The sequence below is a fragment of the Microtus pennsylvanicus genome, chromosome 7, assembly GCF_037038515.1.
Source record: "Microtus pennsylvanicus isolate mMicPen1 chromosome 7, mMicPen1.hap1, whole genome shotgun sequence".
Lineage (NCBI taxonomy): Eukaryota > Metazoa > Chordata > Mammalia > Rodentia > Cricetidae > Microtus > Microtus pennsylvanicus.
Genome location: NC_134585.1, coordinates 54,675,971 through 54,688,456, shown reverse-complemented (window position 1 = coordinate 54,688,456; position 12,486 = coordinate 54,675,971). Strand labels below are relative to the sequence as shown.

Below are 12,486 nucleotides of genomic sequence, written 5' to 3'. Positions count from 1 at the left end.
CAGATCACATCTTGCTGCTTTGGTGGTCTGGGTAGGAGTGGGAGGAATCAGCTTCCTCCTTCCTCCTTCCCAGAATTCTGTTCTCATTACATCATTTCTACTTCCTGTCTGGTTTTCCCTGCCTATATTTCCTGCCTGGCCAATCAGCGTTTATTTATAACATGATTGACAGAATACAGACAATTCTCCTGTACCATGGTTCTGCCCTTCTCACTGATTATAAACATTATACTTCTATTGAATAATTTTATTTTATTTATTTTTATTTATTTATTAAAGATTTCTGCCTCCTCCCCGTCACCGCCTCCCATTTCCCTCCCCCTCCCCCCATCAAGTCCCCCTCCCTCATCAGCTCGAAGAGCAATCAGGGTTCCCTGACCTGTGGGAAGTCCAAGGACCACCCACCTCCATCCAGGTCTAGTAAGGTGAGCATCCAAACTGCCTAGACTCCCCCAAAGCCAGTACATGCAGTAGGATCAAAAACCAATTGCCATTGTTCTTGAGTTCTCAGTAGTCCTCATTGTCCGCTATGTTCAGCAAGTCCGGTTTTATCCCAGGCTTTTTCAGAACCAGGCCAGCTGGCCTTGGTGAGTTCCCGAAAGAACATCCCCATTGTCTCAGTGTGTGGGTGCACCCCTCGCGGTCCTGAGTTCCTTGCTCATGCTCTCTCTCCTTCTGCTCCTGATTTGGACCTTGAGATTTCAGTCCGGTGCTCCAATGTGGGTCTCTGTCTCTGTCTCCTTTCATCGCCTGATAAAGGTTAATATTCAGGAGGATGCCTATATGTTTTTCTTTGGGTTCACCTTCTTATTTATTGAATAATTTTGTGACTTGGAGATTTTTCAAAGTTTACTCATTTAATCTATTTTGAGTCAATTTTGAAAATGGCATGAATTACAGCATTATTATTCCCAATAATCTACTACTAAGAAATGCATTTATAATACTAAACAAAAATTAATAGTAGCCAGGTGGTGGTGGCGCACGCCTTTAATCCCAGCACTCGGGAGGCAGAGGCAGGCGGATCTCTGTGAGTTTGAGACCAGCCTGGTCTACAAGAGCTAGTTCCAGGACAGGCTCCAAAACCACAGAGAAACCCTGTCTCGAAAAAAACCTAAAAAAAAAAATTAATAGTAAGTGTATTGGTAAATACCTTTTATGTCAATACCACTGAGTGTGAGATCATGCCAATATTCCTTGCTAACATTTATTTCTGAAAATAATTTCTCAGTTTTTGAAGATGGACACTAAAAAGAAATCCCACACTATCTCAGAATTGAGTATAATAAAGGGTTATTTATATAAGGAGTAGACTCACAGATCACAGTCCTCTGCACAAACGGGGAACAGGAACCAAATCCAGCAGCTGGAAGAGAGAGAACGCTTGCTTTACACCCACATTTATGGTATAAGAGGCCACACCCAAGTGGGCAGGTAACTTAAAGGCCACTGGCTGTTGGATTTCCTACAGCAAGTTTTTATTTTATGTATATGAGTGTTTTCCTGAATGTTTGCCCATGTACCACTGTGTCAGTGTCCTTGGGACCAGAAGAGGACATTAAATGCCCTGGAATTGGAGTTACAGATGATCATAAGCCATCGATGGGTGCTGGGAACTGAACCCAGGTCCTCTGCTAGAGCAGCAAGTGCTCCTAACCACAGAGCCATCTTAGCCATTCCCTACCATTCATTTTTCAAATTATCTATCATCAGTCTGTCTGTCTGTCTATCTATCTATCTATCTTTCTTTCTTTCTGTTTGTTTATTTATTTATTAGTTTTTCAAGGCAGAGTTTCTTTGTATAGCCCTGGCTATTCTGAAACTTGCTCTATAGACCAGCCTGGCTTTAAATTCATAGAGCTCCATCTGCCTCTGCAGCCAGAGTGCTGGGATTAAAGGCAGGTGGCTGTAGCAGACTTTCTCTTTAGCCACCAACCATCTCCCAAATAATGACACAGGAACTGATTATTAGTTAAGAATGCTCAGCTCAGCCTTATCTTATGCTTGTCCTGTGGGTGGATTTTTCTGTCTCTCCTGTCAGCTCCCAAATCACAATGTGGAGACTTATTATTAATTATGAAAGTTCAAATGATAGTTTAGGTTTGTTTCTAACTAGCGCTTATAACTTAAATTAACACATTTCTATTATTTTACTGTCTGCCTCGTGGCTTTATAATCTTTACTGCCACACTGCTTTCCTGCTTCCTCCATCTCTGGCTGGCGACTCTCTGCCTCTCTGCCCCAAAATTCCTGCTTAGCTATTAGCCGTTCAGCTTTTTATTAAACCAATCCGAGTGACAAACCTTCACAGTGTACAAAAAGGCTATTTCACAACATTTTCCCACTAGAACTTATAACTTAATTTAACCTGTTTTTCTGCTTTTTTGCCCCAGGACTTTTTACCTTGCTTTTATTCTGTATGCTCTACTTTCCTCTTTCCTCCAATCTGGCTGGTTGGTGGCTGCCTGGCTGGTTGACCCTCGGCAGCTCCCGCTCTTTCTCCCTCATTCTCTCTGGAATCTAGATTCCTCTTCCTGCTCATTGTTTCTGCCCATCAGCCCTGCCCATCCCTCTACTGCCTAGCTACTGGCTGTCAGCTTTTTATTAGACCAATCTGGTGTCTTAGGCAGGCATGGTGAAACAGATGCAACACATTTTTACATAGTTAAACAAATATTCTATTCCACAACATGCACCACCGCTGCCCAGCTCTTAGAACTCATTTTGTACACATGCAAGTCCAGTTCTTTGGCCTCCACTCCACACCATAACCTATTTACCTACTTTTACACTCAAGGCATGCAGTTTCAACTACTTTAGCGTTGCCAAATATGCCAGTATTTCACATCATGAGTCATCACAACTGTTTTTAGGTATGGAAGAGACCTTGTATGCTAATAACTTTCTGGATGCAAGGCAAGGAAAAACAGATTTGCTTTCAATATAAAAATATACACTTTTAAATGAATTGAAAGAAGTCACCAGCATCTGAGAAGCAATGCATGGAAGATTAACACACTGAGGAAAAGCTGGGGTGGCAGCTTCTCTGGCTCTGTGTTTTCATTTTCACAGGCTTTCCAGGAAATTCCTCTGAAGATGGAGAGATGGCCAGGAAATGCACACACAGCTAACACACCAAGGGATAAAAGAGCAAAGCCTAGGACAAGTGCTTGGCAGTAGCTTGTTTAGAAGATGTGTCTAAGGATGAAGGAGCAAAGTCCAGTGTGCTATGAGACTGCATGTTTATTTCCTGACTGCTCAGACCCAAATAATCACACACAAACCATACTCATTACAACACTGTTTGGCTGATGGCTCATATTCCTAGCTAGCTCTTACATCTTACATTAACCCATTTCTATTTATCTGTGTATTGCCATGAGCTGTGGCTTACCAGTAAGGTTCTGGCATCTTTTCCTTCAGCAGCTACATGGTGTCTGTCTGACTTCACCTTCTTTCTCCCTGTATTCAATTTAGTTTTCCTGCCTACCTATATTCTGCCCTGCCACAGGCCAAAATAGCTGCTTTATTAACCACCAGTAATAAAAAAAATTCACAACATAAGGAGGGGAATCCCACTTCAGCCCAGCAAGAGCACTGACTGGGGTGTAGCTTGTGTTAGAGGATGTGTCTAGGCTATGCAAGATCCTGTGTTTGATCACAGTCAAGAGCTGGGGGTGGGGTGTCACTATTAAAACCTGTTACTTTAATCTTTGTGGTAGTTAGGTGCAAATAAAAATACCACCTGAAAATGTATAACCACAAACTGGCCTTCACGTTGGCTTGTGACCTAACTCACACAGCCTGTGTTTTCTGAGAAACCCCAGACAATTTATTTTTAAATGACTCCAGAGCAGGTGTAACTTTGATACCCAAACCTCAAAGACTGCACAAAGAGAACCAAAAGAGCAGCCTTACTTATAAATGTCAATGGAAAAACATTAGATAAAATGCAAATAAATGGCACTGAGGGGAATGGCCACAAAAGAACCATGAGTTTTGGTAAATGAGTGAGAAGAGTGGCCACTAACAAAGTCTGGGCGTTTTGCCGCCAGGTGTGGTGGGTGATTCCTGCTTAGATCCAGGGCCTGGAAAGCTGAGCCAGAGTAAGCACAGTGAGTCAGAGGCCAGCCTGGGCTACATAGCAAGGTACTCAAAACAAGCACACAAACTGATGGAATCTTGGTGTATTAATGTCTTAAGAGAAAAACAGTTTGATATTAGTTGATATTAACCAGTTATTTGGAGGAAACTATCCTGATTTAAGAAAATCCCAATGAAATATGCACAACTTCCTTATATGTGCTTATTAGTCTAAAACCAGACTCTATTTGTATGTTAAATATTTTTATTGTTATTTTACATGTATGGGTGTTTTGCCTGTATGTATGTCTGCACCACATGTATACCTGGTGCCTGCCAATGTCAGAAGATGATCCCCTGGAGGTACAGACAGTTGTGTGCTGTCTGTGAGTGCTGGGAACTGAACCCAGGTCCTCTGGAAGAGCAGTAGGTGCTTCTAACTGCGTAGCCATCGATCCAGCTCCAAAATGTATTTTATTTTGATTGATTTTATTATTTGTTTGTGTGTGTGCATGTGTGTGCACGTGTGTGCATGTGTGTGCATGTTGCCTGTGTGCACATGAGCACTAGAGTACATGTGCATGTATATAGGAGTGTGTGCGCACACGCATGCATGTGTGTGTGCGTGTGCATGCCTGCCTTCATGTACATGAGCTCTAGAGTACATGTGCATACATATAGGAGTGTGTGTGTGCATGTGCATGCATGCTTGCATGTACATGAGCACTAGAGTATATGTGCATGTATATAGGAGTGTGTGTGTGCATGCATGCCTGTGTGCACATGAGTACTAGTGTACATGTGCATATATATAGGAGTGTGTGTGTGTGCGCATGTGCATGCACGCCTGTGTATACATGAGCACTAGAGTACATGTGCATGTATATAGGAGTGTGGGTGTGTTTGTATGTGTGTGTACATGCATGCATGCCCATGTGCACATGAGTACTAGTGTACATGTGCATGTATATAGGAGTGTGTGTGTGCACATGCATGCATGCCTGTGTGCACATGAGTACTAGTGTACATGTGCATGTATATAGGAGTGTGTGTGCACATGCATGCATGCCTGTGTGCACATGAGTACTAGTGTACATGTATATAGGAGTGTGTGTGTGCACATGCATGCATGCCTGTGTGCACATGAGTACTAGTGTACATGTGCATGTATATAGGAGTGTGTGTGCACATGCATGCATGCCTGTGTGCACATGAGTACTAGTGTACATGTGCATGTATATAGGAGTGTGTGTGTGCACATGCATGCATGTGTGTGTGCACATGAGTACTAGTGTACATGTGCATGCATATTGGAGTGCAGTGCTCTCAGGAGGCCAAGAGGGTGTCAAATGCCCTGGAGTTGGAGCTCTGGGCAGACATCAGCTGCCGGATGTGGAGCCAAATGCAACCCCTCCGGAAAAGCAGCTGATATTCTCGACGCTGAGTCACCTCTCCAGCCCCCAGAATCAGTCCTGGTGGAAACGGTGGGAGTATCATGCTAAAGCAAGACTAGACCGTCCTTACCGCCATTAATGAAAACACCACCTGAGCTGCTCACAGATGCAAACGATGAGGGAAAGTATAACAGTGTAAGAGAAGAGCTGAGGGGAGCTGGAGAGATGGCTCAGAGGTTAAGAGCACTGGCTGCTCTTCCAGAGGACCTGAGTTCAATTCCCAGCAACCACATGGTGGCTCACAGCCATCTATGATAAGATCTGGTGCCCTCTTCTGGTATGCATACAGAACACTGTGTGTATAATAAGTAAGTAAATAAATAAATAAATAAATAAATAAATAAATCTTTTTTTTAAAAAAAAAAGAGAAGAGCTGAGAATGGAGCTCCGTTCACAGAGAGCTGGCCCGGCCTGCAGGAAGCTCTGGCTCAAACCCTAGCACCCTGGCAACTACACATGGCGATACCGATACACAACTGTGACCTCAGTACTCAGGAGGAATATACAGGACGATCAGAAATATAAGTCATCCTTACTTACACAGCAGAGTCAGTGCCAGCCTGAGACCTTCACACACACATGGAAAAGAGATGGTAAAGCCATAACTATTTTCAAATAGGATAGTTTTATGTTTAAGAGTCACTGAAGGGGCTGTTGAGAAGATTCAATGGGCAAAAAGAGGCACCTGCCACCAAGTCTGATAACCTGAGTTTGATCTCTAGGACACACTGGGGAGAGGAGTATGCCTGTCCTCCACATTCCTGCTGTAGCCTGCTCTTGAATGCACACACACACACACACACACACGCACACACACGCACACGCACATACGCGCACACACACACACACACACACACACACGCACATACGCACACACACACACACACACACGCACATACGCGCGCACACACACACACACAGTAAATTTGTTTTGTTTTGTTTTATTTTGATTGATGACTGATCTTGGTTGTCAACTTGACAAGAAAGCGCCTTCACGAAGGAACTGCCTGCCTCAGTTGGCCTGTGGGCTTGTCTCTGGGGCATTTTCTTGACTGTTAATTGATTTAGAAGGACCAACAGCGCACTGTTGGTGGTACCATTCCTAGGTGGGCCTGGACTATATAAGAACGGTAGCTGAATATGAGCCTTAGTGGAATAGAGTACAACGTTCTGCCATGGGTTCTGCTTCAAGTGCCCGCCTGCGGCTCCTGCCATGGCTCCCCTGATGATGAATTGTGATCTGTGAGTCAGTTAAACCCTGTCCTCCCCCAGCTTTATCACAGCAACAAAAAGCAAGCGACGACACAATATTACTGAAAATTTGTAAAATAAGAGAATCCTATTAGTTCCTCAAGTGGCAAACAGCTAAAACAACACTAGTTAAAAATAATAAAATGGAGGCGTTGCCCAGGATGCAAGCTTGATGGTCATACCTGGGGGGCTAGCACAACAGGTGGTGCGGTGAGGACCAGCAGCTGGGGTTGGTGCGGGACAATTGTCTATATTCTGTCAATTATGTGTTAAATAAATGCTGATTGACCAATAGCCAGGCAGGAAGTAGAGGCAGGTCAATGAGAACAGGAGAATTCTGGGAAGAGGGAAGCTCCCTCTGCACTCCTGTCCAGACACAGAAGAAGCAAGATGTGACTACGCTGCTGAAAAAGGTACTGCGCCATGTGACTAACATATACTAGAATAATGGGCTAATTATAAGTTATGAGTTAATAAGAAGCCTGAGCTAGTGGGCCAATCAATTTATGATTAATGTAGACCTCTGTGTGATTTATTTGGGACTTAATGACTGTGGGAACCAGGCAGAACAAGGACTGGGCAGGACAGAAAGCCTGACAACACAGGGGCTTGAGTGAGTCCTTCCCTCGGAGCATACCGCCCAGTCACAAGTCACTCTGACTCCTAGCAGCAGCAAGAGGAAGAGTGGTTAAGGTTCTGGTTTGTCTCCTCAAGGGAATTCTGTGGTCGATGTTGCCACTGTGAGTTGTGCTGAAGTCCGTGTCCAGGGCTACCACCGGAGCTCATGCTGAAGTCCGTGTCCACAGCTACCACCGGAGCTCATGCTGAAGTCCGTGTCCACAGCTACCACCGGAGCTCATGCTGAAGTCCGTGTCCACAGCTACCACCGGAGCTCATGCTGAAGTCCGTGTCCAGGGCTACCACCGGAGCTCATGCTGAAGTCTGTGTCCAGGGCTACCACCGGAGCTCATGCTGAAGTCCGTGTCCAGGGCTACCACCGGAGCTCATGCTGAAGTCCGTGTCCAGGGCTACCACCGGAGTTCATGCTGAAGTCCGTGTCCAGGGCTACCACCGGAGCTCATGCTGAAGTCCGTGTCCACAGCTACCACCGGAGCTCATGCTGAAGTCTGTGTCCACAGCTACCACCGGAGCTCATGCTGAAGTCCGTGCCCACAGCTACCACCGGAGCTCATGCTGAAGTCCGTGTCCACAGCTACCACCGGAGCTCATGCTGAAGTCCGTGTCCACAGCTACCACCGGAGCTCATGCTGAAGTCCGTGTCCACAGCTACCACCGGAGCTCATGCTGAAGTCCGTGTCCAGGGCTACCACCGGAGCTCATGCTGAAGTCTGTGTCCAGGGCTACCACCGGAGCTCATGCTGAAGTCTGTGTCCAGGGCTACCACTGGAGCTCATGCTGAAGTCTGTGTCCAGGGCTACCACCGGAACTCATGTTGAAGTCCGTGTCCAGTACTGCAACTGGTGGCCATGTTGATATCTGTAATCTGTACTGATGCCAAAAACCATGTTGATCTCCGTGGTCTGAGCTGCCTCTGGAGACCATGTGGAAATCCATGATCCATTGGCTGCTATAGGTAAGGAAGCTTCTTTTGCAGTAGAATCAATGAAGCTATAGAGGAGAGTCCTTAAAATGTGTGCCAAAGAGCCAGGGGTGGTGGCTCTTAAATCCTAGCACACAGGAGGCAGAAGCAGGCAGATCTCTGTGAGTACCAGGCCAGCCTGGTCTACTGAGCAAGTTCCAAGACAGCCAGGACTACACAGAGAAACCCTATGCTACACAGATCTTGAAAAAAAATTATGATAAAGACAATGAGGTGTAGCTCTTTGGGGTTGATGGCTTTTGGCTGGGGGTGGGGAAGGACTCAATTTTTTTTAAGGGGCTGGCCACTGGGGGTTTAACCATGCTCCAGTGAGTATATGGGAAACACAAACCGGACTTGAATGGGGGGGGGTGTCTTTTATTTTCTTTACTTTTTCTTTTCCCTTCTTTTTTCTCTTCTTATTTTGGGGGTGGGGCACAAGGGTGGGAGGGTGGACCTGGGAGCAATGTGTGGTGGGATGTATTGTATGAAATTCTCAAATAAATAAAAATATTATGTTGGGGGAGAAAATAAAATGGAAAAGAAGTCCCCATCTGTACCAACACAGAAACAGCAACGGCAAACAATGACTTAATGAGAACAAGTTTTAAAAGAAACAGGCACATATGCAGACAATTTCAAAACACGACCATGGAGCTCAAACAGCTGAACTGACATACCGATGCTATTATTGGGTTGTAAGCATTAAAGCTACAAAAGTCTGTTATCTGGGGCTGTATCACTGGCTCATTGGTTAGAGCATCGACCGCTCTTAGTGAGGACCTGGGTTTGAGTCCCAGCACCCACATGGTGGCTCACAACTGTCTGGAACTCCAGTCCTCAGAGAGTTGATGCTTCTCCTGGCTTCCATGGACACTGCACGTACATAGTACACAGTTGTATACACAGGCAAAACATTCACAGACATAAAAACTAAAAATTTAAAGTCTGTTCTCTGGGGGCTGGAGAGATGGCTCAGAGGTTAAGAGCACTGACTGCTCTCCCAGAGGTCCTGAGTTTAGTTCCCAGCAACCACATGGTGGCTCACAGCCATCTGTAATGAGATCTGGTGCCCCCTTCTGGCCAGCAAGCATACAGATAGAACACTGTATACATACATAAATAAATAAATCATAAAAAAGTCTGTTCTCTGTAAGTCAATTCATAAATTTAACTTCATTTTTTAAAGGTGTGTGCCAACTTGCCTGGCTGTTTAAGTCACCTTATTTTATGTTTATGGGTATTTTCCTGCACGTATGTCTGTGCACCACATGTGTGCCTGGCACCTGCAGAGACCAGAAGAGGGCATTGGTTTCCCTGGAACTGGAGTTGTAAATAGTGTGAGCTTCCATATGGACGCTGGAAATCAAACCCAGGCCCTCTGGAAAAGCAGCCAGAACTCTTAATGACAGAGCCATCCCTCCAGCTCAGTTGAAACTCATCTTGACAAAGTTGCTAATGCCCTCTCTGAAAAAAAAAGTTTTAAGACCCATTCAAGTAAATAAACAAAAATAACCAGAAAAAGTCTGAGATGGTGACTAGTGTGAAAGAGATAGCCCAACCAGATACTGAGATAGCCCAACCAGATACTGAGATAGCCCAACCAGATACTGAGATAGCCCAACCAGATACTGAGATAGCCCAACCAGATACTGAGATAGCCCCAACCAGATACTGAGATAGCCTAGCCAGATACTGAGATAGCCCAACCAGGTACTGAGATAGCCCAACCAGATACTGAGATAGCCCAACCAGATACTGAGATAGCCCAACCAGATACTGAGATAGCCCCAACCAGATACTGAGATAGCCTAGCCAGATACTGAGATAGCCCAACCAGGTACTGAGATAGCCCCAACCAGATACTGAATACACTCTAAGGCTCATCAATTGCAGGAGACTGGTGGCTGTGGGTGACTAGAACCTCTACAGGCCATACGCAGTATAGAAGTAGGTCCAGCTACTCACTGAGCCATCTCTCTGGTCCCATCAAAGGTGTTAAGACAGCATGGTGCCATGTGTCTGTAATCCCAGAACTCAGAGGCAGACATAGGAGGACAACCATGAATTCGAGACCAGTTTGGTCTATGTTGCCAGACCAGGTCTTAAAACAAACAAAAAGGCTTTAAAGACATTTGAAGATAAGCCAATGTAATACAGAGAAACAAATGGCAAACTGGGAAACTATGCTTGCAACTTATACTATAGACATGGACAAATTGTTAAAACACATATAAAGAATCATAGTAAATCAATATGAAAGAGACCAGTGAAGAACCACACTAGGAGGAAAAATGAACAGAGTGCGCTAGCAGGATGTTCACTGAAAATCTATACAAAGTCTGTATGTGTGTAAAAGGAAGGAAGCATTGCTCGTAATAACAAACCCGAGAGTAAACTGGGGCATCTATTAGAGGATTGGGGCTACAGCTCAGCTAGCAAAGCGCTTGCCGCATATACAGAACCCAGTGTTTGATCCCCAAGAACTGCACAAGCTGGGCATGATAGCGCATACCTGTAATCCTAGCACTCCAGAGGAGGAGGCAAAAATAGATCAGAAGTTCAGCATCGGGGCCCAAGAGCATAGTGTTTAAGAATACATACTGTTCTCTGTTCTTGAAGAGGACCTGAGTTCCTAGCACTACAGCTGTGTCTTAGGGTTTCTATTGCTGTGGTAAACACCATGACCAAGAAACAAGTCAGGGAGGAAAGGGTTCACTTGGCTTACACTTCAGCATTGCTGTTCATCTCTGAAGGGAGTCAGGACAGGAACTCAAACAGAGCAGGATCCTGGAGGCAGGAGCTGATGCAGAGGCCATGGATGGAAGCTGCCTAATGATTTGCTTCCCACAGCTTGTTCAGCCTGCTTTCTTATAGAACCCAGGACCACCAGTGCAGGAATGGCTCCACCCACCATGGGCTGGGCCTTCCTCCATTGATCACTAAATGAGAAAACGCCTTGCAGCTGGATCTCATGGAGGCGTTTCCTCAACCAAGGCTCCTTTCTCTCTGATGGCTCTAGCTTGTGACAGTTGACACACAAAACCAACCAGTATAAACTGGGTGGCTCACAACTGCCTGTGGTTTCAGCTCCAAGAGATCTGACACCCTCTTCTGGTTTCTATGGTCACCTGCATACACACACACACACACACAAATAGGGGCAGGGGAAAAATCTCTTTTCCCTTTTGGTTTCGAGACAAGGTCTCTCTGTGTAGACCAGGCTGGCCTCCAACTCACAGAGATCTGCCTGCCTCTGCCTCCTGAGTGCTGGGCTTCAGAGATGGCTCAGTGGTTAAGAGCATGTACTCTTCCAGAGAACTTGAGTTCCCAGCCCAGGACTGGGTGACTCACAATCACCTGTGACCCCAGATCCAGAGGTTCTGCTGCCCTCTTCTGGCCTCCATGGATACCTACACTCATGAGCACAGACACATGTACATAATTTGTAAAAATAAAACCAAATTTTTAAAAAAGATACAATCACCATAAAATTTCCACTAGTGACTTTACAGCCATGATTTTGTTCATCTCTCACTGCAATCCAGTTCCAGAAGACTCCATCACCCAATGAAGGAACTGATATACGTCATATATCTGCATCCCCCGCACCCAGTGTCAGGCTAAAACACGTTTGTTGTCCACGTTTTGGAGGTGAGGCCTGGCGGGCAGAAGCAGGTCACTAGAGACCAGAATTTGAAGGCCCTGACCCAGATCCTGATTCCAGTTACTCTCTGCTTCCTGGTCTACCCATATGGGAGACGTCTCTACCGCACACACCCACTGCGACAAACCCTGCTGCACCTTCCCCACCAGGATGGACTGAAGCTTCCCCCACATGATGGACTGAGCGCCATGAGCTGAAATTGTCCTCCTTTCCTTGAGCTGCCAGGGTCTATAACCATAGTGTCGCAGCAGTAGCAAGGACATCTTTATACGACCATCTCTCCATGCCTAACCCCAAGCCAACACTATTCTGTCTCTGTTGTGAGTATTCTGCATAGAAGGACTCAGACAGTGCTGACCACTTCTCCTTTACCATAATGTTTTCCGGGGCCATCCAGGTTGTAGTGTTTGTGATTATAGAATGGGCAGTTT

The 12,486-nt window shown here is 45.5% G+C and overlaps 1 long non-coding RNA gene across 1 annotated transcript; it reads right to left on the bottom strand.

Annotated features, from left to right (window-relative positions):
- Positions 1-399: 399 nt before the first annotated feature.
- On the bottom strand, positions 400-3,452 carry LOC142853760 (uncharacterized). Its single transcript, XR_012911253.1, has 3 exons — positions 3,395-3,452; positions 1,319-1,366; positions 400-750 (listed from the first exon to the last, which is right to left on the bottom strand). It is a non-coding gene; the product is annotated as an uncharacterized LOC142853760 (long non-coding RNA).
- Positions 3,453-12,486: the final 9,034 nt, after the last annotated feature.